Raw genomic sequence first — 23690 nt, forward strand, 5'->3', positions numbered from 1 at the left:
GAATAGATATAGAGTGGAGTGGAATGAAGAATAGAATAGAATAGGAAAAGGAATAGAATAGAAATATAGAAGAATAGAATGGAATGGAATAGATATAGAGTGGAGTGGAATGAAGAATAGAATAGAATAGGAAAAGGAAAAAGAATAGAATAGATATAGAGTGGAGTGGAATGAAGAATAGAATAGGAAAAGGAATAGAATAGGAAAAAGAATAGAACAGATATAGAGTGGAGTGGAATAGAATGAAGAATAGAATAGAATAGGAAAAGGAAAAAGAATAGAATAGAAATATAGAACAATAGAAGAATGGAATGGAATGGAATAGATATAGAGTGGAGTGGAATGAAGAATAGAATAGAATAGGAAAAGGAATAGAATAGAATAGATATAGAGTGGAGTGGAATGAAGAATAGAATAGATATAGAGTGGAGTGGAATGAAGAATAGAATAGAATAGGAAAAGGAATAGAATAGAATAGAAAAATAGAAGAATAGAATAGAATAGAATAGATATAGAGTGGAGTGGAATGAAGAATAGAATAGGAAAAGGAATAGAATAGGAAAAAGAATAGAACAGATATAGAGTGGAGTGGAATGAAGAATAGAATAGAATAGGAAAAGGAATAGAATAGAATAGATATAGAGTGGAGTGGAATGAAGAATAGAATAGATATAGAGTGGAGTGGAATGAAGAATAGAATAGAATAGGAAAAGGAATAGAATAGAAATATAGAAGAATAGAATGGAATGGAATAGATATAGAGTGGAGTGGAATGAAGAATAGAATAGAATAGGAAAAGGAAAAAGAATAGAATAGAAAAATTGAAGAATAGAATGGAATGGAATAGATATAGAGCAGTGGTGGGTTTCAAAAATTGTTCGAACCTACTCTGTGGGTGTGGCCTCCTTTGTGGGAATGGCTTGCTGCCCATGTGACCAGATATGAAGATGCCAACGACACTTGTCAGAACCACCTTAAATCACCTCACAGACAGCACTGGCATGCATAAGAATAGGATGTAAACTTGTTTTTTAAAAGGCATCTTTGGTTTGCGTTAAAACAACTTCAACACACGCAATGTCCTGATTGCACCACAAACGCAGTAGTCATCCTTACCTTTCACAGAGGCACTGAGCTTTATAAATAGGAGTATGATAGTGTAGAATAATCATATCCAAGGACCAGTGGTGGGTTTCAAAAATTGTTGGAACCTCTTCTGTAGGTGTGGCCTGCTTTCCGGGTCCACTGGTGGAACCTCTTCTAACCGGTTCGGTAGATTTGACGAACCAGTTCTACCGAATAGGTGCGAACTGGTAGGAACCCACCTCTGATATAGAGTGGAGTGGAATAGAATGAAGAATAGAATAGAATAGAAAAAGGAAAAAGAATAGAATAGAAATATAGAACAATAGAAGAATGGAATGGAATGGAATAGATATAGAGTGGAGTGGAATGAAGAATAGAATAGAATAGGAAAAGGAATAGAATAGAAATATAGAAGAATGGAATGGAATAGATATAGAGTGGAGTGGAATAAAGAATAGAATAGAATAGGAAAAGGAAAAAGAATAGAATAGAAAAATAGAAGAATGGAATGGAATGGAATAGATATAGAGTGGAGTGGAATGAAGAATAGAATAGGAAAAGGAATAGAATAGAACAATAGAAGAATGGAATGGAATGGAATAGATATAGAGTGGAGTGGAATGAAGAATAGAATAGAATAGGAAAAGGAATAGAATAGAAATATAGAAGAATGGAATGGAATAGATATAGAGTGGAGTGGAATAAAGAATAGAATAGAATAGGAAAAGGAAAAAGAATAGAATAGAAAAATAGAAGAATGGAATGGAATGGAATAGATATAGAGTGGAGTGGAATGAAGAATAGAATAGAATAGGAAAAGGAATAGAATAGAACAATAGAAGAATGGAATGGAATGGAATAGATATAGAGTGGAGTGGAATGAAGAATAGAATAGAATAGGAAAAGGAATAGAATAGAAATATAGAAGAATGGAATGGAATAGATATAGAGTGGAGTGGAATAAAGAATAGAATAGAATAGGAAAAGGAAAAGGAATAGAATAGAAAAATAGAAGAATAGAATGGAATGGAATAGATATAGAGTGGAGTGGAATGAAGAATAGAATAGAATAGGAAAAGGAATAGAATAGAAAAATAGAAGAATAGAATGGAATGGAATAGATATAGAGTGGAGTGGAATGAAGAATAGAATAGAATAGGAAAAGGAAAAAGAATAGAATAGAAAAATAGAAGAATAGAATGGAATGGAATAGATATAGAGTGGAGTGGAATGAAGAATAGAATAGGAAAAGGAAAGGAATAGAATAGAATATTGGCCAAGTGTGATTGGACACACAAGGAATTTGTCTTTGTGTGTGAAACACAAGCACGCATCCTTCACATTGTAGAAAGGAGTGGGGGTTGCAGAAGGGAGGAGGAGGAGGACTGTGGGCTCCTTGGTGAGCTGGGTTATTTTCTTGCAGACGTTTCATTACCAAACTAGGTAACAGCATCAGTGCTACTGATGATCATGCAGCAGTGATGATGTTACCTAGCCTGGTTAATGAGACGTCTGCAAGAAAGCAGGGGGTTGGTCTAGAAGACCTCCAAGGTCCCTTCCGATTCCGTTATTCTTTGTTCTAAGCAACCACCAAGGACCCCACACTCAAGAGTCGAATGGATGCACCAGGCTGAGGTTAAAATGCGGGTCGCTGGCTTAAGGATTGCGTGCATCGTGCGAACCCGACCTCGCGGGGGTCTCCGCTTGGAAGCAACGCCGCCCGGGATGCGGAGACCCCCGTCAATATCAAAACGGGAGGAGGCTTTGCCGAAGCCAGCGAGGCTCCCGACTACATTTCCCAGCAGGCTTTGCTCTCCCGGCTGGCAGGGGACGATGGGAGCTGTAGTTCAAAGCGGCCGCCGCTGTAAAGGTACCCTGGGTCGTTTCGGGGTAGCTATAGTTTTTGCTCTTATTGCGTGGCAGCCCCCCCCCTTTCTTTTGCAGGGGATTGAACACGTCTGTGCAAAGAGCCCTTTCAGACGTGCGCAAAAAGCGACCAGGGCTAATCCTCTCTGCAAGAGCTTTGCGCACGTGTGAAAGAGCCCTTTGGATACACGTATCAGGGAGACCGTCAGGAAGCAAGCCCATCGGGAGGATGGCGCATCCCTTTAACAGATGAACAAAGTTGGAAGGGACCTTGGAGGTCATCTAGTCCAACCCCTCCAACTGCCCAAATAGCAGACCCTCCCTCCTCCTCCTCAGAATAATAAGAGTTGGAAGGTACCTTGGAGGCCATCTAGTCCAACCCCCCACTGCCGAAGCAGAAGACCCTCCACCCCCCTCCTCCTCTCAGAATAAGAGTTGGAAGGGACCTTGGAGGTCATCTAGTCCAACCCCCCCACTGCCCAAGCAGGAGATCCTCCTCCTCCTCCCAACAGAATAATAGAGCCTGCTTGGGGGGGGGGTTAGTTTGGACTAGATGACCTCCAAAGTCCCTTACAACTTCGTTTATTCTGGGAGGAGGAGGAGGAGTAGGATCTCCTACGGGGGGGGTTGGACTAGATGACCTCTATGGTCCCTTCCAACTTCGTTTATTCTGTTAGTAGGAGGAGGGAAGGTCTCCTGCTTGGGGGGTTGGACTAGATGACCTCCAAAGTCCCTTCCAATTTCGTTTATTCTGGGAGGAGGAGGAGGATCTCCTACTGGGGGGTTGGACTAGATGACCTCTATGGTCCCTTCCAACTTCGTTTATTCTGTTAGTAGGAGGAGGGAGGGTCTCCTGCTTGGGGGGTTGGACTAGATGACCTCCAAAGTCCCTTCCAACTCTCTTTAATTATGTTAAAGCCACTGCCTCGGGAACCGCTCGGAGACCCAGGATTAACTTCGCGCACTACAACCCCCAGCATGCCCCGCGCGGGCTTCCTGCCTACCAAAGTCTCTGCTGGCGTGCGGGGCGTCGGGTGAGAGGAAAGAGCATCTCGGCCTCTTGGCGCCTACTGTTCCCGGCGTGCCTCGCTCTCCGTGTAGTCACCGCCGCCGCCGCCGCTTCCTTCCGGCGCCGCGCGGGCTGCCGGGAGCCGTAGTCCTCCGCTGTAACGGTTCGCCCAGCAGCAGCAGCAGCAGGAGCAGTTGCTGGCGGCGCCCGTCTTCCCCCTTCAGTCGGACGGCGGCGCTTCTCCCCTTCGCACCGCTCGGGACCCTTCTGCGGCCTGCTCGCTCCCGGGACGGGAGGCTGGAGCCCAGGACCGGCCGCACGGACGGAGAGCCAGGCGGCGCCCAGCCCCGCAGGTGGGGGGGGGGCACTCCGCGGGGGGCGGGGGGGGGGCATAAGGGTCTCTTGACGCCCCCTTTTTTCATTGCACGGGTTCCCAAATGTGGGAACGCGCAGACACGCGTGTCAGCGCCTGCTCGTGTGAACGGAGGGGGGGGGAAGGGGAGAGAGCAGCCGACTCGGGTTGAGCCCCCCCCCTCTTCTTGGAAACCGGGGGGGGGGTTGACCCGGGTTTGCAAAAGACCCCTCCCTCCGGGGCTGCGTTTGACCTTGAGGGGGCGCCGCTTTTGACCTGCGTGTTTTGGGGGATGCGTGTTTTGTGCAATGCATGGGGGCGGGGGTTGCAAAGTGGGGGGCGGGGGTTGCAAAGTGGGTGGGATGGGGTTGGCAGCCTCACGTCGGAAGGCTTTGCAAGCCGCTGCCCGTGCAAACCTGGCCTCCATCTCCCCCCTCCCCGGGGGGGGGGGTTTGCATTCGCACAATGCTGTTTTGGCAGCCAGCAGGGGGACGGGTCTGGCGTCGGAAACGCTGCAACACACACGCACACACTTGCACGCACACACAACACACACGCGTGCACGTGTGCGATGCAACTGCCCGAGCGGTGCACGGGAGACACGTAAGGAAATGCACGCGGCCCCCCACTGGTATGGAGATGTGGAGGAGACACACATAAGTCTGCATGCACGCACGTACACACACACATACCTGCGGTGCAAGGGTTGTGGTGTGAATGGAACTGGGGCGCTGATGCGTGTGGATGTGCATGGCCCCCTTTGGAAACTGCCAGCTTTTTTTCCCCTGGGGGGCGGGGGGGGGCATGGGGAAGCAGCATTTGGGGAGGGGGGCGTATCAGGAAAGCGGTGGTGTGAAGTGAGGTTGCTTGGACCCAGGACCCATTTTGCAAAAATAAAATAAAATCAGTGCATAGATTCCTTTGCAGGGAATTCTTGGTCCTGGGCCGCTGTGGGAATGGGGGGTGGTGGTGGAAACTGGCATTGGGGGGGGGGGGGCACAGAAACAAACCCTGATTTGCCCAGCATTAAAAAAAAGACCCTGTTATTAATCTTAAGGTCTGTGTGTGGCTGTTAAAATCAGACCAGCAAGTGTGCAAAAAAAGACAAAATGCCCACAAAAAGCATCGTGACATGCTTAAAAGTACAGCATCTTTGTTCAAAGAGGTTTGTGTGCATGTGGGTCCCAGGTTCGATTCAGAGCTTTTATTATGGTGGATCAACAGAAGGTTTGCAAGAGGGGAATCAGTGAAGTGGGGGGGGGGGGTGGCGGGACGGTGGCAGAAATAGGGTATAATATGGGAGGGGGCTAAAAGCGATGCTAAGCCAGAGGAAATAATACAGTGGAATGCAAAATATGGTGGGGGGGGGGCTTTATAACTACCCACTCAGAAGTTATGCACAAATATGTGTACACTTTGCGTTCTGTGGGTATTACACATCCATCATAGGGGGAGCGGGGGGGGGCTGACAGACCCCCCCATCTGGCAAGAACTGCGGAGGAGCGAGATGGTGGGTGCCCTTCGCCCCTTAGGGGCCAGGAGGGTGAAATTTATCCACTCCCCCCCCCCAAAAAAAATCTGTTCTGTGGAATTTGCAGTGGCTAAAACACATCGCAGGCATCCTTGGGTGAGAATTGGCAGGATTCGCTTTAAAGGAACGGAGAATGACGCTTCAGTTTTGCCGCACGGTGTGATAAGTAAGCCAAATTGGACGTTGTTGGTAGCTGGCAGAAAACGTGATTAGACCGGCTGTAAGCTGAGCGTCAATGTATGATGATGATGATGACGATTTTGTATTCATTAAACATGAAGCTCAGTCAACTGAATATTTTAAAATGTATCATAAATACCATTGACTGGTGCTAATGGTTGATGAAGGTTGCTGCCAGCATCCAAGGTATCAACCAAGTTCCGTCTTAAATTATTATTATTGTTGTTGTTATTTATCAATTATTATTATTGTTATTATCATTAATTAAATATTATTATTGTTATTATCATTAATTAATTATTATTATAATAATCATTATTATTATTATTACTATTATTATGTGGTTAATCTTTGGTGAGATTCACAGCCTTTGGGGCTGGTTGGTAACTCAACAGCTCGAGTTCTCCTCCTCCTCCTCCTCCTCCTCATTATTGTTGTTGTTGTTGTTGTACAATTGTATCACAGCGGCCAGTTGTTTCGCCGGATTTGGCATTGGTTACTAGTCGGGCCCCACCCAGGGGCCTAGGACGTCGTAACATATTTTCGTAATATGCGTGCAGATCCAAGCAGTGCGGCTTTTTGCATTTGACTGATGGTGATTTTGTCAATTTTTAACTGTTTCAAATGTAATTCCAGTGCTTTTGGAATAGCACCCAGTGTGCCGATTACCACTGGAATTACCACTGCTGGTTTGTGCCATAGTCGTTGAATTTCGATTTTTAAGTCCTGGTATCTTGCGATTTTTTCGTGTTCCTTCTCGGCGACCCTGCTATCACCTGGTATTGCATTATTATTATTATTACTATTATTATGTGGTTAATCTTTGGTGAGATTCACAGCCTTTGGGGCTGGTTGGTAACTCAACAGCTCAAGTCTTCTTCCTCCTCCTCCTCCTCATTATTATTATTAATATTATTATATACTTTATTCATTACACATGAAACTCAGCCACCTGAACATTCAAAAATGCATTACAAATACCAGTGACGGTTGATAATGGTTGATTATTATTATGTGGTTAATCTTTGGTGAGATTCACAGCCTTTGGGGCTGGTTGGTAGCTCAACAGCTCGAGTCCTAACCAAGGACCTAGGAACCGTTAAGGTAACGTCGGAGGATATAAGCTGTTCCAAGTAGGGTGGTTTTTTGTAGAATCAGAATGTTCAAGTCTGATAAATTTAAAATTTCCAAATAGCGAGGGAGCCCTTTGGGTATTGCTCCAAGGGCTCCAATTACAATCGGGACAACACACGATTTCTTTTTCCACAGTCGCTCAACTTCAATTTGCAAGTCCCGGTACTTTGTGATTTTGTTTCTTGCTGTTTATCTTCAATCCGTGCATCTCCAGGTATTTCAATGTCAATGAACCATTCTTTTTTTCTTTTCAACTATTGTTATGTCAGGTGTGTTGTGGGCCAAGTGCCTGTCAGTCTGGATTCCGAAGTCCCACAAGATCTTGACTTTCTCATTCTCTAAAACCTTCTCAACCTGATGGTCCCAGTGGTTTTTTGCTGTACTCAAATCCAAACTTTTGGCACAATTTCCAGTGAATGATCTTAGCAACGCGGTCATGGCGTTGTAGGTAGTCAGTTTGTGAGATTTTGCTGCACCCGCTGATCAAGTGGTCGACTGTCTCGTCTTTCTCATTACAGAGGCGACATTTGCTGTTGGGGGTAACATGTTGAATTTCTGCCTTCATGCAGTTTGTGGCTGAGGCTTGTTCTTGAGCTGCCAAAATCAAGCCTTCTGTTTCTTTTTTCAGTGCTCCTGATCTTAACCAGTTCCAAGTTAGCTTTTGGTCAGCTTTGCCTTCAACACTTTTCAAGTATTGGCTATGCATAGCTTTGTTTTTCCAATTTTCGGCTCGCTTCTCAATTACTTCTTTCTTATATTCAGCTTTTGACTTAGTTGTCTTTAAAAGGCCTCCTTTATTTACTTCCTTAATCATTGGTTCTTCACTTTTCTGGATGTAATCATTCAAGCTGTGTCTTTCTTCTTCCACAGTCTGTTTTACTTGTAGGAGTCCTCAACCACCCTCTGCTCTTGGTAGATATAATCGGTCAACATCACTTTTAGGGTGCAAAGCATGATTCATTGTCATAAGCTTCCTTGTTTTTCTTCATCCTAGGTATAAACAACTTCTTCTCTTTCTCCTCCTCCTCCTCCTCCTCCTCATTATTATTATTATTATTATTATTATTATTATTATTATTATAATCATTATTATACAATTGTATCACAGCAGCCAGTTGTTTCGCCGGATTTGGCATTGGTTGCTAGTCGGGCCCCACCCAGGGGCCTAGGACGTCGTAACGTATTTTCGTAATATGCGTGCAGATCCAAGCAGTGCGGCTTTTTGCATTTGACTGATGGTGATTTTGTCAATTTTTAACTGTTTTAAATGTAATTCCAGTGCTTTTGGAATAGCACCCAGTGTGCCAATTACCACTGGAATTACCACTGCTGGTTTGTGCCAGAGTCGTTGAATTTCGATTTTTAAGTCCTGGTATCTTGCGATTTTTTCATGTTCCTTCTCGGCGACCCTGCTATCACCTGGTATTGCGATGTCTATGATTGTGACCTTATTTTTCTCAACCAGTGTGATGTCTGGTGTGTTATGCGCCAGTATTTTGTCGGTTTGTATACGGAAATCCCACAAGATCTTGACCATCTGATTTTCGGTGACTTTTTCAGGCTGATGTTCCCACCAGTTTGTTGCTGTTTTAATATTATAATTTTTGCACAAATTCCAATGGATCATTTGTGCTACTGAATTGTGCCGCAATTTATAATCAGTCTGCGCGATTTTTTTACAGCAGCTGAGTATGTGATCAACAGTTTCATCAGCTTCTTTGCAAAGTCTGCATTTGGCATCATCAGAGGATTCCAATGTATTATTATTATTATTATTATTATTATTATTATTATTATTGTTATACAATTGTATCACAGTGGCCAGTTGTTTCGCCAATTTGGCATTGGTTACTAGTCGGGCCCCACCCAGGGGCCTAGGACGTCGTAACGTATTTTCGTAATATGCGTGCAGATCCAAGCAGTGCGGCTTTTTGCATTTGACTGATGGTGATTTTGTCAATTTTTAACTGTTTTAAATGTAATTCCAGTGCTTTTGGAATAGCACCCAGTGTGCCAATTACCACTGGAATTACCACTGCTGGTTTGTGCCATAGTCGTTGAAATTATTATTATTATTATTATTATTATTATTATTATTATTATTCTTCACATCAAAGATGCTGTGCTTCAATGGTTAGATGTTCTAGTCTAGACCTTGGCTTTTGAATACATACCTTTAAACCTTCATATTTTACGGTGGTTTCCCCCCCCCCCCCCCCATTTAGGTGGAACATTGATATATATTGCAAGTCCGTGTAGGATATGCCGTACACGAAATAAATCAATAAATAACAAGGATGCAAATTGCAGGACACGGTCTGGAAACGTTTTCAAGGGGTTGCTCTTTAAGCTGGGCGAGCAAAAAGGGTTTGGGGGGGGCGTGCAATTTTTAGTGGGTGGGCTTCCTCCATTCGCTGGAATGCAAGAATGTTAATTTTTTTTTTTAAATGACTGCCAGTGGATGGCTGAGGATGCCGTCCCCGTAACCAGCCAGAGTCGGGGAGCCAGATCTAAGCCGAGCCCGATGAATATTCAGCGGCATTAATTGAATTAATTAATTAAGTGTGTCGCGATCACAAGAGAAACCGTGCAGAGAAAAGACACTCTTCCTGCAACCCCCCCCTTAAAAAAAAACCATCTCATTTATAACAGGATCCCTTTTTAAAGAGTTGGTTTATTGGGATTGCAATATAATAAGGGTAATTAAGCTTATCATGGTCGCCTGGATGAATGGTGCCGGAATCAATCTGGTCCTGTGTAAACAGAGGAATCGGGAAATGCACAATTCTTTGGCAAAAGGTGTGTGTTTTTCCCCCCTCCTCTATTTCTTCTCCTCCTCCTCCTCCTCCTCCTTCTTCTTCTTCTCCTCCTTCTCCTCCTTCTCCTTCTCCTTCTCCTTCTTCTCTCTATTAGCTGTTGGCTCTGCCTCCCTCCCTGCCTTTTGGCGATAAGCCTTCGGGTTTGCAGCTCATATATCCTGTTGATTGAATTTCACCCAGAAGGAATTCAGCCGAAGCGTCAAAGCAGATTCAGAGCCGGTTTTTTTTCCCCTTCTCTTCCCTTCAGACAAAGGCAGGTTGTGTTAAGGAAAGAAAAGGGAAGGCAGTCCACCCCACCCCCAATGCTGTGCCTTAAGCAGAATATGATCTTCGGAGGTGGGTGCTGTGTGTGTGTGTGTGTGTGTCTCCCATCCCCGCCCCCCTTTCTGGGAAATTCTGATGGAGAATAAAAGGTTGGGGAGATTTTGAGGAGGGGGAGCAGCTGGCTGGTTGCGACTGTCTCCACTGGCGGGGGCAGGGGGGCTGGGGGAATGGTGAAGTTGGCTGCTGATTAAAGGAGGGTCTGGAAAGAAGTGGGGTTAGAGACCCCGGGGGGGGGGGGCATTCTGCCGGAACCCTTTGGCCACTAAAACGTGTCCTGTTGTCCTGTTCGTCTGATTTTGTTTGGTTTTGAGGTTTTGGTGGTGTTAATGTTGTGAGCTGTCTGGAGCTGCCCTGAAATGACATGGGTGGCAAGTAGATAGATAGACGGATGGATGGATGGTAGATAGATAGATATGGATGGATGGATGGATGGATGGATAGATGAATGGATAGATAGATAGATATGGATGGATGTATATATGTATATACCGGTATTGATATAGATATGGATGGATGGTAGATACAGATACGGATGGATGGATGGATGGATGATAGATAAATAGTTATAGATATGGATGGATAGATGGATGGATGGGTAGATAGATATGGATGGATGTATATATGTATATACTGGTATTGATATAGATATGGATTGATGGGTAGATATAGATGTGGATGGATAGATGGTAGATAGATAGATATACCAGTAGATATGGATGGATGGATGGATGATGGATAAATAGATATAGATATGGATGGATAGATGGATGAATATGGATGGATGTATATATGTATATACTGGTATAGATGTAGATATGGATGGATAGATGGTAGATAGATATACCAGTAGATAAGGATGGATGGATAAATAGATAGATATGGATGGATGGATGATAGATATAGATATGGATATATCTATAAGAGCCGAGGTGGCGCAGTGGTTAGGGTGCAGTACTGCAGGCTACTTCAGCTGACTCTTATCTGCAGTTCAGCGGTTCTAATCTCACCGGCTCAAAGGTTGACTCAGCCTTCCATCCTTCCGAGGTGGGTAAAATGAGGACCCAGATTGTTGTTGGGGGCGATATGCTGACTCTGTAAACCGCTTAGAGAGGGCTGAAAGCCCTATGAAGCGGTATATAAGTCTAACTGCTATTGCTATATGTATATGTATATACCGGTATAGATATAGATACGGATGGATGGATGGATGGTAGATAGATATACTGGTGGATATGAATGGATGGATAGATGGATAGAAAGATATAGATATGGATATACCAGTATAGATATAGATATGGATCGATGGGTAAGTAGATATAGATACGGATGGATGGATGGATGGATGGATTACAGAATAAATTGATTACAGAATAACAGTTGGAAGGCACCTTGGAGGTCATCTAGTCCAACCCCTGGCCCAAGCAGGAGACCCTACAGCATTTCCAATAGATGGCAGTCAAATCTCTTCTTGAAAGCTTCCAGTGATGAAGTCCCCACAACTTCCGAAGGCAGCTTCTGTTCCTTGGGTGGATTGTTCTCGCTGTCAGGAAATTCCTCCTTATTTCCAGGTTGAATCTCTCCTGGATCAGTTTCCATCCATGATTCCTTCTCTGGCCTTCAGGAAAACAGGTTGACCCTCTCCTCTCTGTAGCAGCCTCTCAAATGGATATGTATATATGCATGTATATAAATGGGTGGATATGTGTATATATAGATATGGATGGATGGTAGAGAGACACTGATGGATTGATAGAGTAGGTAGGTAATGAAAGTGTTGATAGATAGATAGATAGATAGATAGATAGATAGATAGATAGATAGATAGATATGATAGATAGATAGATATAGATGATAGATAGATAGATAGATAGATAGATAGATAGATAGATAGATAGATGGATAGATAATAACCAGGGACACAAATATGATTGGATGGATGGACGGATGGAGATAGATAGATAGATAGATAGATAATAAATAGATAGATAATAAATAGATAGATAGATAGGTAATAGATAGATAATAGATAGATAGATAGATAGATAGATAGATAGATAGATAGATAGATAGATAGATAGATAGATAGATAATAACCAGGGACACAAATATGATTGGATGGATGGACGGATGGAGATAGATAGATAGATAGAATAAATAGATAGATAATAGATAGATAGATAGATAATAGATAGATAGATAGATAGATAATAGATAGATAGATAGATAGATAGATAGATAGATAGATAGATAGATAGATAGATAGATAGATAGATGATACTTTGGTCCATTGTGCAAAATGGTTTGGGAATTTTATCTCTTTTTAGCAAGGTGCTCAAATTGGTATTTTAATTGTGAACCATTTTTAAAACTATTTCCAGACAAGTGGTTTTATCAATTACACAACTTTAGATTAATACAGGTAAATATAATTAAATAACTTCTTAGAATGGACTTCAGATTTCACCTTCCTTCCTTCCTTCCTTCCTTCCTTCCTTCCTTCCTTCCTTCCTTCCTTCCTCTTTGTCTATTCCTCCCTTTATTCTACATCTGGAATGAATTCTCCATTCCTAGCTGCGGTTAGCTAATATTATTTTAATGGCTGTCAGTTGCTCTGGGGTTGAGCTCCAAGACTTTCGCCTTTCCTGACTGTTTTTTCATGTTTTTGCTGACTTACTCCTTTCAAATTGGAATATTCTTTATCGGCCAAGTGGGATCGGTCACATGAGGAATTTGTCCCCGGTGCAGAAGCTCTCAGTGTATAGCAACAAAAGTGACCAGTCTTACAATCATAAATCGTAAGATGGAAACAACAAGGGATAAATCATAAGATACTAACAGGAGAAGGTAGCAGGAAGGACGAGAAGATGACAAGGATAATGGTAGTAACACAATCCTACGACATGATATGTAGGGCTATAACATACTGCACCTGGCTGGGGAATTCTGGGAGTTGAAGTCCACGCATCTGTAAGCTGCCAGAATTGAATTTCCCTGGGGTTTTTGGACTTACATTTGGGTAGGTGGTCTCACCCCCTTGCTCAATTCCCCTCGCTTCTCTTTCCAATTCTTGCGAAGACCCCCAGAGCATTTAAAGAGCTCCCTTCGGGACGTCTCTTTCTTAATCCCCCCACTCCATTAAAGCGTTTTTAAGAGAGATTAATTCCACTTCCGACGTTTGAATAAAACTTAATTATTGCAGCTCCAGGGGAATCCCCCCCAGGGCACCGGGCTCGGCTCTGCGGCGGCAAATTCCTATCGCGCTATTAGCGTCGCATTTGGGGACGTCACCAAATTGAGCCCCGGGACACAAAGAAGAACGGGGGCCCCTAAAACGGGGGAACGTTGAGAGGGGGCCCCTCCAGGCTTTCCGCCTCCGCGACGATCCGTCAAGACGCAAATTAGCTTGATGCCTTTATATTTTAATTGGGAGAAACCACGTCAAAGAAATCACGGAATAAAAGATGGAATTGTCTAGGGATATTAGCCTCTAAATCGGGCCCCAGGAGCGGTTTCAGTTAAGAACGGGAGACGGATGCTATTAGATCGGAATCGGAATGGAGCTGGAAGGCACCTTGGGGTCTTCTAGTCCAGCCCTCTGCTCAAGCAGGAGTCCCTATGTGATGGTGAACCTTTTCGGCACCAAGGGCCCAAAATGAAGCACACACCGAAGTGCCAGCTGGGCGGCCCGCACACGCCTGTTTTTTGGGCATTTTGGGGGGCCATTTCCAGGCCATTTTTTGTGCTGTTTTTGCCCCAAATAATGGCCTGTTTTTTTGGCCGTTTTCAGTCCGTTTTCCAGCGCCTACGAAGACCCGAAGAGCAGCTGGAGATGGCACACAGGCTCCCGGAGAATGCTGTGTGTGCCACCCCGGCACGAGTGCCATAGGATTGCAATCAGGGACCTATAATGCACATCACTGCCCACACGTGTCTATACCCACAATGCAATGTGCCCTGCCTCCCTCCCCCCGTTCATGCATGCCCAGTTTTTGGCCCAGCAGGCCTCCCTGAAGCCTCTTGAAACCAAAAATGGGTCATTTATTTTTTATTTATTTATTTATTTATTTATTTATACTTTATTTGTATGCCGCCCTTTTCCCTGAGGGGACTCAGGGCGGCTCACAGTTGAAGGGGGGGGAAAGACAGACAAGTTACAAACATAGAGTCATACACCGTTAAAAACACAACAGTCACACCATTCGAGTGGGGTTACAAGTCGTTAGCCCCAGGCCTGTTGGAACAGCCAGCTTTTAAGGGCTATGCGGAAGGTCTGGAGGGTGGTGAGGGTACGAATCTCCATGGGGAGTTCGTTCCACAGGGTCGGAGCAGCCACCGAGAAGGCTCTCCTCCCTCCCCCCACTCATGCACACACCTCTTCTGCATGCATGGCAGAGACCCGGAAACCAGCTGGCTGGCGGGAGGCGGGTGCGCATTCACGGTGGAGCTGAGCCAGACGACGGCTCGCGTGCCACCTGTGCCGTTCACGCCGTAAGTTCGCCCTCATCCTGGCTGTAGACTAGCCCAACTCAATTCCTCCAAGCGTTCTTCGTGTGTTGTTGGTCTCCGGGCCTTTAATCGTAGGGAAGGTGCGCCTTGCCCAGAGTTTATTTTCCCTCCATGGGCAAGTGGACGTTACAGGGTGCCACGGCTGCATATAATGACGCGTGATCTATTCTGTGTCAGTCACCAGGACCAAAGTTTCTGGGCTCACAATGGAGTCGTCTCCCCAGTGAGAACGTCTCTGCACACAATGTGTGCCCTGAACTATTCTACGCATTGGATTTCTTGACGGTGTTTCCATTGGCAGAAACGGAACAGGAGGAACAAAACGCCAGCAATCAGCCTCCAAATGAGCATGGATTAATTACAAGATTAACATTAGATCACAGAAAAACCTCACCAAAGTTTCAACCTGGAGATGGTGACCAAGCCAAGTCCAGAAGCGTTAAGAAAATTCCTGGAAGCTTGGCACATAGCTTGGCAACCAGCCATCAATAGGCACATAGAGTTAAACAACATTTACATACCATTCGAAAGAGACAATCAACAAGGCGAAAAGGAGAACGAAAAGACCAAAACAGCTCCCCGCTATCAATCAAACACTTGGATGAGCATGGATTTAACTCCAAGATTAACATCAGGCCAACTGTTAGGTAAGCTCCCCGTTGGGAGAGCGAGTATGTTCAGCGAAGCGTTGTGAGAGTTGTGTTGGAGAACACACAAACCAGCATAGAGAGACACTGCAGTTTAAATAGGCTTTTACTTTCGTGGAAACAGAGGTATCAGAGTCCATCAAACAGTCCAAGTCATACACGGATAAGACAGTCAGTCATCAATGTCTTTCAGTTAAGGGATAATCCAAATAACATAGTCCAGTATCATATAATCAGTCCAGTACTCAAAGTTTGCTAGCAGTTGCAAAAACTATAACAGCTCACGGCACTTTCTAACAACCAGCTTCCAAAACACTCAAATCAGATCAGCCCAGCATCTAACAAACAGAGAGCTAACAGTCATTCTGGCTCCCTCTTATGGCCGATTGAGGAAACAGCAACCAATCACATTTTACAGTATGATTTAAAGAAACAGGTATAACATTTTTACATGATTTATATATTGCCAACCCAACTGTTAGATTATATTCCTAACAGGAACAATCTTCTGAAGTCATCTAGGACTTGACTAGAACTCACCGTCCCCTAGTGATTGGCCCCAAGTCATCCAGCCAGCTTTCATTCCTAAGGTGGGACTAGAACTCACCGTCTCCTAGTGATTGTCCCCAAGTCACCCAGCTAGTTTTCATGCCTAAAGCAGGACTAGAACTCACCGACTCCTGGTGATTGGCCCCAAGTCATCCATGCCTAAGGGTGGAACTAGAACTCACACAGTCCTGTTTTCTCGCTTGGTGCCTTAACCACTCCGCCAACCTGCCCAATCGTAGTTGTTGAATCCTTTTCAAGTGCAATTCTTGAATTCTTCAACTGGGCTCGGGAACAGATAGGCAACTGGTCGGTTTTCCTTACATGCAGAAATATCTCCGTAATAAAAAGCGTTGGTGGCAACAAAAGATTAAAAGGAGCCCTCAGCGTGGCAAATAGGGCAGCGTCAGGGAGAGACGCTTTTGCCCTTGGAAGGGAGGTTGGGGTTCCCCCCCCCCCTTGCACATCACAAAGGGAAGTAATAAGATGGAGGCCCGAGCTGCAATTTCCCAGCAATTCCAGTAAACGATCGCTCTCCTCGCAACCCGTCAGCTGCACGATAAATACAATCATGTTCTTTTTATCTTGCGAGAGAGACGCTTAAATGGGCTGTTTGTTTTTTTAACTGCCGTTGGTGCTGCGATCCACGGGGCTCATAAACGCCTCTGGTTTTTATTCTCACGGAAATAGCGCCGCGCGTTTTAACTCTCGGGGGGGGTGCGTGTGTCTCCTGTCGCGGTACATTTCTGGAGGATGCTAACTCCTGGGGTGTGATGTACCCGTGGTTCGTCCATGAGGCCAATGTTGAGAAAAGACACGGACACGAGCTTTCTCGGGATGGAGCGACCCAGATTGGGGGTCTGGGAGCCCCTTTTATTGAGATAGGACAAAGGCAGGAGGAGCAATAGCATGTGGTTATAAACAGCCTGTAAAAGTACAATTTCTAATCTACTACTCAGAGAAGTTCTGTCTATATATGGTCAAATCCTGGGCGTCATTGGTAGGGCACATCTAGAGCGAACTATCAGGATGTTATGTTCTTTTAGGAGTTTGCTTTTTCCTGTGCGGTTCAGCGTGGCTGCGCGTGCCCTGTTATGCACTAGGCCATGGGTGACCCACACCTACACAAGGAGTTATATGACAACACTGGGGAGCCTTTTCGTTTCCCAGGTGGCTGGATAATTCCTTTCCCGCCCGTGCCGAGGGCCTTGGCAGGGAGCTGCCAGGTGCCGAGAAGGTGCCTACCTCTTCAGGAGTTGCTCTGGGGAATAAAAGCTCCCGGCTGGTTTGGAAATCTTTGTCGCTGTCGGTCTTGGGGAGCTCAATCCAAGGCCGCCAGCGGTTACATCGGATGGCTTCCCAAGCTTGGCATCGTCGAACGGCATGACGGTTGCCAATGGTAGCGGTAGAAGAGAATATTTGTCGCTCGGAGTTGAACTATGGAGCCCTTGGTGCCCTCTGAGCGGCGTTGTTTTCTCGCAGGCGTTTCATAACCCAGCTAGGGAACATCATCAGTGCCAGGAGAGGTGGGGTGCGTGAAGGAGGGCGAGGGCAATGGTGGGCTCCTTGGTGACCTCTGAGCTTGGTGGTTTTCTTGCAGACGTTTCATGGCCCAACTAGGGAACATCATCAGTGCTAGAAGAGAATAGGGTTTTTGGAAGAGGAGGAGGAGGAAGGGGAGGAAGAGGAAGAGGAGGAGGAGGGAGAGGAGGAGGAGGAGGAGGAGGAAGGAGAGGAAGAGGAAGAGGTGGAGGCAGAAGAGGAGGAGGCAGAAGAGGAGGAGGAGGATTGTGGGGTCCTTGGTGCTCTCTGAGCTTGGTAGTTTTCCTGTAGATGTTTCATGACCCAATTAGGTAACATCACCAGTGCTATACAGGAGCAGGATTTGTGGAGGAAGAGGTGGAGGAGGAGGAGGAGGAGGAGGAGGAGGAGGAGGAGGAGGAGTATGGGGTCCTTGGTGCTCTCTGAGGTTGGTTGTCTTCTCACAGACGTTTCATGACCCAGCTAGGTAACATTATCAGTGCTAGAAGAGAATAAGGTTTATGGAAGAGGAGGAGGAGGAAGGGGAGGAGGAGGAGGAAGGGGAGGAAGAGGAGGAGGAGGAAGGGGAGGAAGAGGAGGAGGAGGAGGAGGAAGGGAAGGAGGAGGGAGATTATGGGGTCCTTGGTGTTCTCTGACCTTGGTGGTTTTCTCGCAGACGTTTCATGACCCAACTAGGTAAAACCCTCAGTGCTAGAAGGGAGAAGGTTCGCGGAGTGAAGGAGGAGGAGGAGGACAACTTGTGGATTCTGTAGCATTCTCTGGGCTTGCTCGTTTTCTTGCAGATGTTTGATTAACCAAATAAGAAGCTTCATCAATGGTAGACGGAAATGAGGTTGGTGATGAAGGACAAATGGAGGAGGAGGAAGAGGAAGATGACGGCGACTGTGGGCTCCTTGGCGCTCTTTCTGCTCGGTGGTTTTGTTGGAGATGTTTCATTACCCAACTAGGTAACATCGTCAGTGTTAGAAGAGAGGGGGGTTTGTCATCTCTTTAGATACAGTCCTCTTGCCCTGACAACGTTGCGGAGCGTGGCACCTTGATTAAGCTGTTGCTTACTGTTGCGTTGTCTGTCTGAGCTAGTGATCTCCTTGATTTGGGTATTATTTATTGCGTGGTGTTAATCTTGGATTATCTTGGTCTTTGTCGCTGGCATACAGGTCTTTTGGTCTCCTTTTCGCTTCTCTCTTTCGAATGATGTGTAAACGTTGCTTATCTCTATGTGCCTGTTCTCTTATTTAGTTTTTTTTTTTTGGTGTATGTGTGTTGTGTTTTAGCACATTATTGAGACATTTACCACGTTCCCCCGAAAATAAAACAGGGTCTTATTTTCTTTTGACCCCCGAAATAAGCGCTGGGCCTTATTTTCGGGGAGGTCTTATTATTTTTGAGGTGCAGGAGGCGGCGAGCGTGGTCACCGCATGGCTGCTGCTGTGTTGCAGTATTTGCGTCTTGAGTGCCAGGCTTCCAGGAATTTTCTTAGCGCTTCTGGACTTGGCTTGGTCACCATCTCCAGGTTGAAACTTTGGTGAGGTTTTTCTGTGATCTAATGTTAATCTTGTAATTAATCCATGCTCATTTGGAGGCTGATTGCTGGCGTTTTGTTCTTCCTGTTCCGTTTCTGACGTGTTGATTGTCTCTTTTGCACCGTGTGTTCCTCTTGAAAATTCAGCGTGACGAGGTGCATTATTACTCAATGCCTTGATATATTTTCGGTTTGTTATCAACTGTGGACTAAAAACGATTGGGCTTTTTTTAACTTCTACACCAGGGGTGGGTTTCAACCGGTCCGTGCCGGTACGCGCGGACCGGTTGGTCGGTGAACCCGGAAGTAAGTAACTTCCGGGAACGCCGAAGGGCCCGCCTGCCCGCCCGCCCGCGCTCCTTACCGGTCTTTGAAGGCTTCTGCGCTTCTACGCAGGTGCATAGCACATGAAGCGCCTGCGTGATTTTCCACGAGCAGCTGGAGCATCACGCAGGCGCTAAGACGCATGCGTGAACTGCGTGCGTGCACGAGGACGCCGCCGGCCCCGTTCCAACAGGTACATTCCGCCGGTCCTGTTCCAACCGGAGCAACCCACCACTGTTCTACACGGCATAGAGACAATGCGCTGGCACATGAAAATATTTGAACCCAGCAAATCAGCATTTGATCCTCTAGTGAAGGATCTAATTAAGCAACTCAATATCAAAATTTTTGGTCTGGCTCGTGATATTTATAGTGCCAAATGATTAGCAAGGTAGGGAAATCTTTGGAGAATCGAGCCTTCAACGGAAGAATAGGAATCGGGGATATTAAATTCGACAAACGTTTTGGGAAATGCCCGGTTCTTTTATTTTAAGTGAGATTTGTTTATCAACCAAGGATAGAGACTAAATTATATGTGCATCATTTCTTCCCAAAGGCAAAAATGAACAAACACTTTTGCTGGTCTACTGTACAGGTAAAGTCCTCGGTTTACGACCACAGTTAAGCCTAAAATTTCCGTTGCTAAGTGAGGCAGTTGTTCAGTGAGCTTCGCTCCATTTCGCAACCTCTTTTGAGGCAGTTGTTAACAGAACCGCTGCAGTTTTCAAATTAGTACCTTGGTTGTTAAGTGAGTCACTGCAGTTGTTAAGAATACAGCCCATTGTTTAGTGACCGAAGTTACGACGGCCCTGAAAAAAGTGAGTTATGGCCGGTTTTCCCCATTTATGACCATTGCCCACGGTCACATGGTCAAACTTGAACATTGGGCACTATGTAATAAAATGAAATTCAGTGGGGAAAAGAGTAAAGGTTCTACATTTAGGCAAGGAAAACGAAATGCACAGGTACAGTATAGGTGGTATCTTGCTCAACAATAGTAACTGTGAGAGGGATCTTGGAGTCCTAGTGGACAACCACTTAAATATGAGCCAGCCATGTGCAGCAGCTGCCAAAAAAGCCAACACAGTTCTAGGCTGCATCAACAGAGGGAGAGAATCAAGATCACGTGAAGGATTGATACCACTTTATAAGGCCTTGGTAAGGCCATACTTGGAATACGGCATCAAGACCACCTGAAGTGTTAATTAATACCACTTTATAAGGCCTTGATAAGGCCACACTTGGAATATTTGCATCCAGTTTTGGTCTCCACAATGTAGAAAAGATGCGGAGACTCTGGAAAGAGTGCAGAGAAGAGCAACAAAGAGGATTAGGGGACTGGAGGCTAAAACATATGAAGAACGGTTGCAGGAACTGGGGATGTCTAGTTTAATGAAAAGAAGGACCAGGGGAGACATGAAAACAGTCTTCCAATATCTCAGGGGTTGCCACAAAGAAGAGGGAGTCAAGCTATTCTCCAAGGCACCTGAGGGTAGAACAAGAAGCAATGGGTGGAAACTAATCAAGGAGAGAAGCAACTTAGAACTGAGAAGAAATTTCCTGACAGTGAGAACAATTAATCAGTGGAACATAAATTGCCTCCAGAAGTTGTGAATGCCCCAACACTGGAAGTCTTTAAGAAGATGTTGGATAGCCATTTGTCTGGAACGGTATAGGGTTTCCTGCCCAGGCAGGGGGTTGGACTAGAAGACCTCCAAGGTCCCTTCCAACTCTGCTCTTGTATATAGGTAAAATTCAGAGGCTTGGCAGCTGGCTCATATTTATGACGGTTGCTGTGTCCTGGTTTCATGTGATCCCTTTTTGTGACAAGCAAAGTCTTTGTGGGGAGCCAGATCCGCTTAATGACGTAGTTATTAGTTTGCAATGGTTAGATGGCCTAGACCCATGATGGTGAACCTTTGACACGCGTGCCAGAGGCGGCACACAGCACCCTCTCTAATGGCATGTGAGATGCTGACCCAGTTCAGTTCTTCCAAGATGGTCTTCAGGTCTCTGCTGCGCATGGGCGGGGTGCATGTGGGGAGCTGCGCATGCATCCATGGAGAATCAAGGTGGGTGCAGGTGGGGGCATGCACACACGCGCGAGGGGCAGGGTGCATGCGCAGGGATGCTCGTGCAGTGCATTTTTGAGGTTCAGGCAGACACCCATGCACATTCGGGGTGTGTGTGCGCACACGCAGTTTGGTGTGGTTAGCCATCAGTGGCCTAAACATTGATATTTATTTGAATATGGATCTTTCTAACATTTGTATTTTGCTGGGTTATTTTTTAAACCATGGGAAAATGATAATATATATATTGCTAGTCTATGAATGGTATCATCCATCCCTCCCTCCATTTGTTTGCAATACTTGTGAGAATATAGCAAGTCGATTTAAACCGCGTCGATTTAAATCACGATTTAAATCACTAGTAAAATGGCTTAAGTCAACTCGATTTGAATCATAATTGTTTAAACAGCAACTGTCATCTCCGTCCCGCAGTGGCGTCTCCTCCGACCCACTGTTGACACACCGACAGTCCCAATATTGCAGATTATATATAGCCTCCCCTTGCTACCTTTAGATAGATTTTTATTTTTTTTACTCCCAAAGCATTTTATTAAAACAAATTGGATAAAAATAAAATCTGATTTAAATTTTAAAAAAATCTGATTTCTTTCTTTTTTTAAAAAAATCATCAATTTTTTATCCATATAGGACTACGAGGCACCTGAATATTTACCATACATTTTTTTTTCCCTGTTGGAGGAGGGAAAGAGGAGGAGGAGGAGGAGGAGGAGGGGACCGGGAGTAGGAAAAGATTGATTTTGTGTATGCTTGAGATTTATTGAAATGTCAGCGAGTCAAGATAATTCAATGGTCTTGTCTGCACAGTAAACCTGCAATAAATTGACTTCATGTGCAAAAAAAAACCCCCTGCCGCGTGAGAGTTGATGAAAAGCTCGCCTCGTGCTTCAAAATGCCCTTTTCTTAAGATGGAAGAAATGTTACGTAGCCAGAGGGATAAAATGAGTAAGATTTCCCCCCCCCCTCTCCAAATGTATGCATTTATGTCTGAGTATATTACCCCCATGTCGCATGGCTATATTGCTTTTTATCCTTTTCATCTGTTCCACTACCTTCTCTGTTGCTTTCATTATTATGATTATTATCCTTTGTGATTATGATGATATCGCTTCGTTGGTAGTATGTAGAATGAGGGCTTCTACATCGGAGATGAATTCCTTGTGTGTGTCCATTCACACACGGCCAATAAAATATTTTGTTTTGTTCTGTTCTGTTACCTAGTTTATATTCTGTTCTGTAATCTATTCTACCTTATTCTACATTCTAAATACTACGTTCTGTTCTATGATCTGTTCCATTCCCTATTCTACATTCCGCAGTCTTCTGTTCTTTCCCATAATCTATCCAATTCCCTATTCTATATTCTACATTCTATATATTCTATATTCTGTTCTATGATCTGTTCCGTTCCCTATTCTACATTCTACAGTCTTCTGTTCTTTCCCATAATCTCTCCAATTCCCTATTCTATATTCTACATTCTATATATTCTATATTCTGTTCTATGATCTGTTCCATTCCCTATTCTACATTCTACAGTCTTCTGTTCTGTCCCATAATCTCTCCAATTCCCTATTCTATATTCTACATTCTGTTCTATGATCTGTTCCGTTCCCTATTCTACATTCTACAGTCTTCTGTTCTTTCCCATAATCTCTCCAATTCCCTATTCTATATTCTACATTCTATATATTCTATATTCTGTTCTATGATCTGTTCCATTCCCTATTCTACATTCTACAGTCTTCTGTTCTGTCCCATAATCTCTCCAATTCCCTATTCTATATTCTACATTCTGTTCTATGATCTGTTCCGTTCCCTATTCTACATTCTACAGTCTTCTGTTCTTTCCCATAATCTTTCCAATTCCCTATTCTATATTCTACATTCTATATATTCTATATTCGGTTCTATGATCTGTTCCATTCTCTGTTCTACATTCTGCAGTCTTCTGTTCTGTCCCATAATCTCTCCAATTCCCTATTCTATATTCTACATTCTATATATTCTATATTCTGTTCTATGATCTGTTCCATTCCCTATTCTACATTCCGCAGTCTTCTGTTCTTTCCCATAATCTATCCAATTCCCTATTCTATATTCTACATTCTATATATTCTGTATTCTGTTCTATGATCTGTTCCGTTCCCTATTCTACATTCTACAGTCTTCTGTTCTTTCCCATAATCTCTCCAATTCCCTATTCTATATT

General features: G+C 44.6%; 2 protein-coding genes across 2 annotated transcripts in view; one reads left to right on the forward strand and one right to left on the reverse strand.

The window, feature by feature from the left end:
* The window catches only part of PLEKHB1 (pleckstrin homology domain containing B1), a 63309-nt gene that overhangs the window by 21348 nt on the left and 18271 nt on the right, over positions 1 to 23690 (reverse strand). The gene's annotated exons all lie outside the window — the stretch shown is intronic.
* FAM168A (family with sequence similarity 168 member A) overlaps positions 4089 to 23690 on the forward strand; it is an 85293-nt gene continuing 65691 nt past the window's right edge. Inside the window, exon 1 of the mRNA XM_032220000.1 lies at positions 4089 to 4314. The gene's annotated coding sequence lies outside the window, so the exon portion shown is untranslated. The remainder of the gene's footprint in view (positions 4315 to 23690) is intronic.

The sequence above is a fragment of the Thamnophis elegans genome, chromosome 6, assembly GCF_009769535.1.
Source record: "Thamnophis elegans isolate rThaEle1 chromosome 6, rThaEle1.pri, whole genome shotgun sequence".
Lineage (NCBI taxonomy): Eukaryota > Metazoa > Chordata > Lepidosauria > Squamata > Colubridae > Thamnophis > Thamnophis elegans.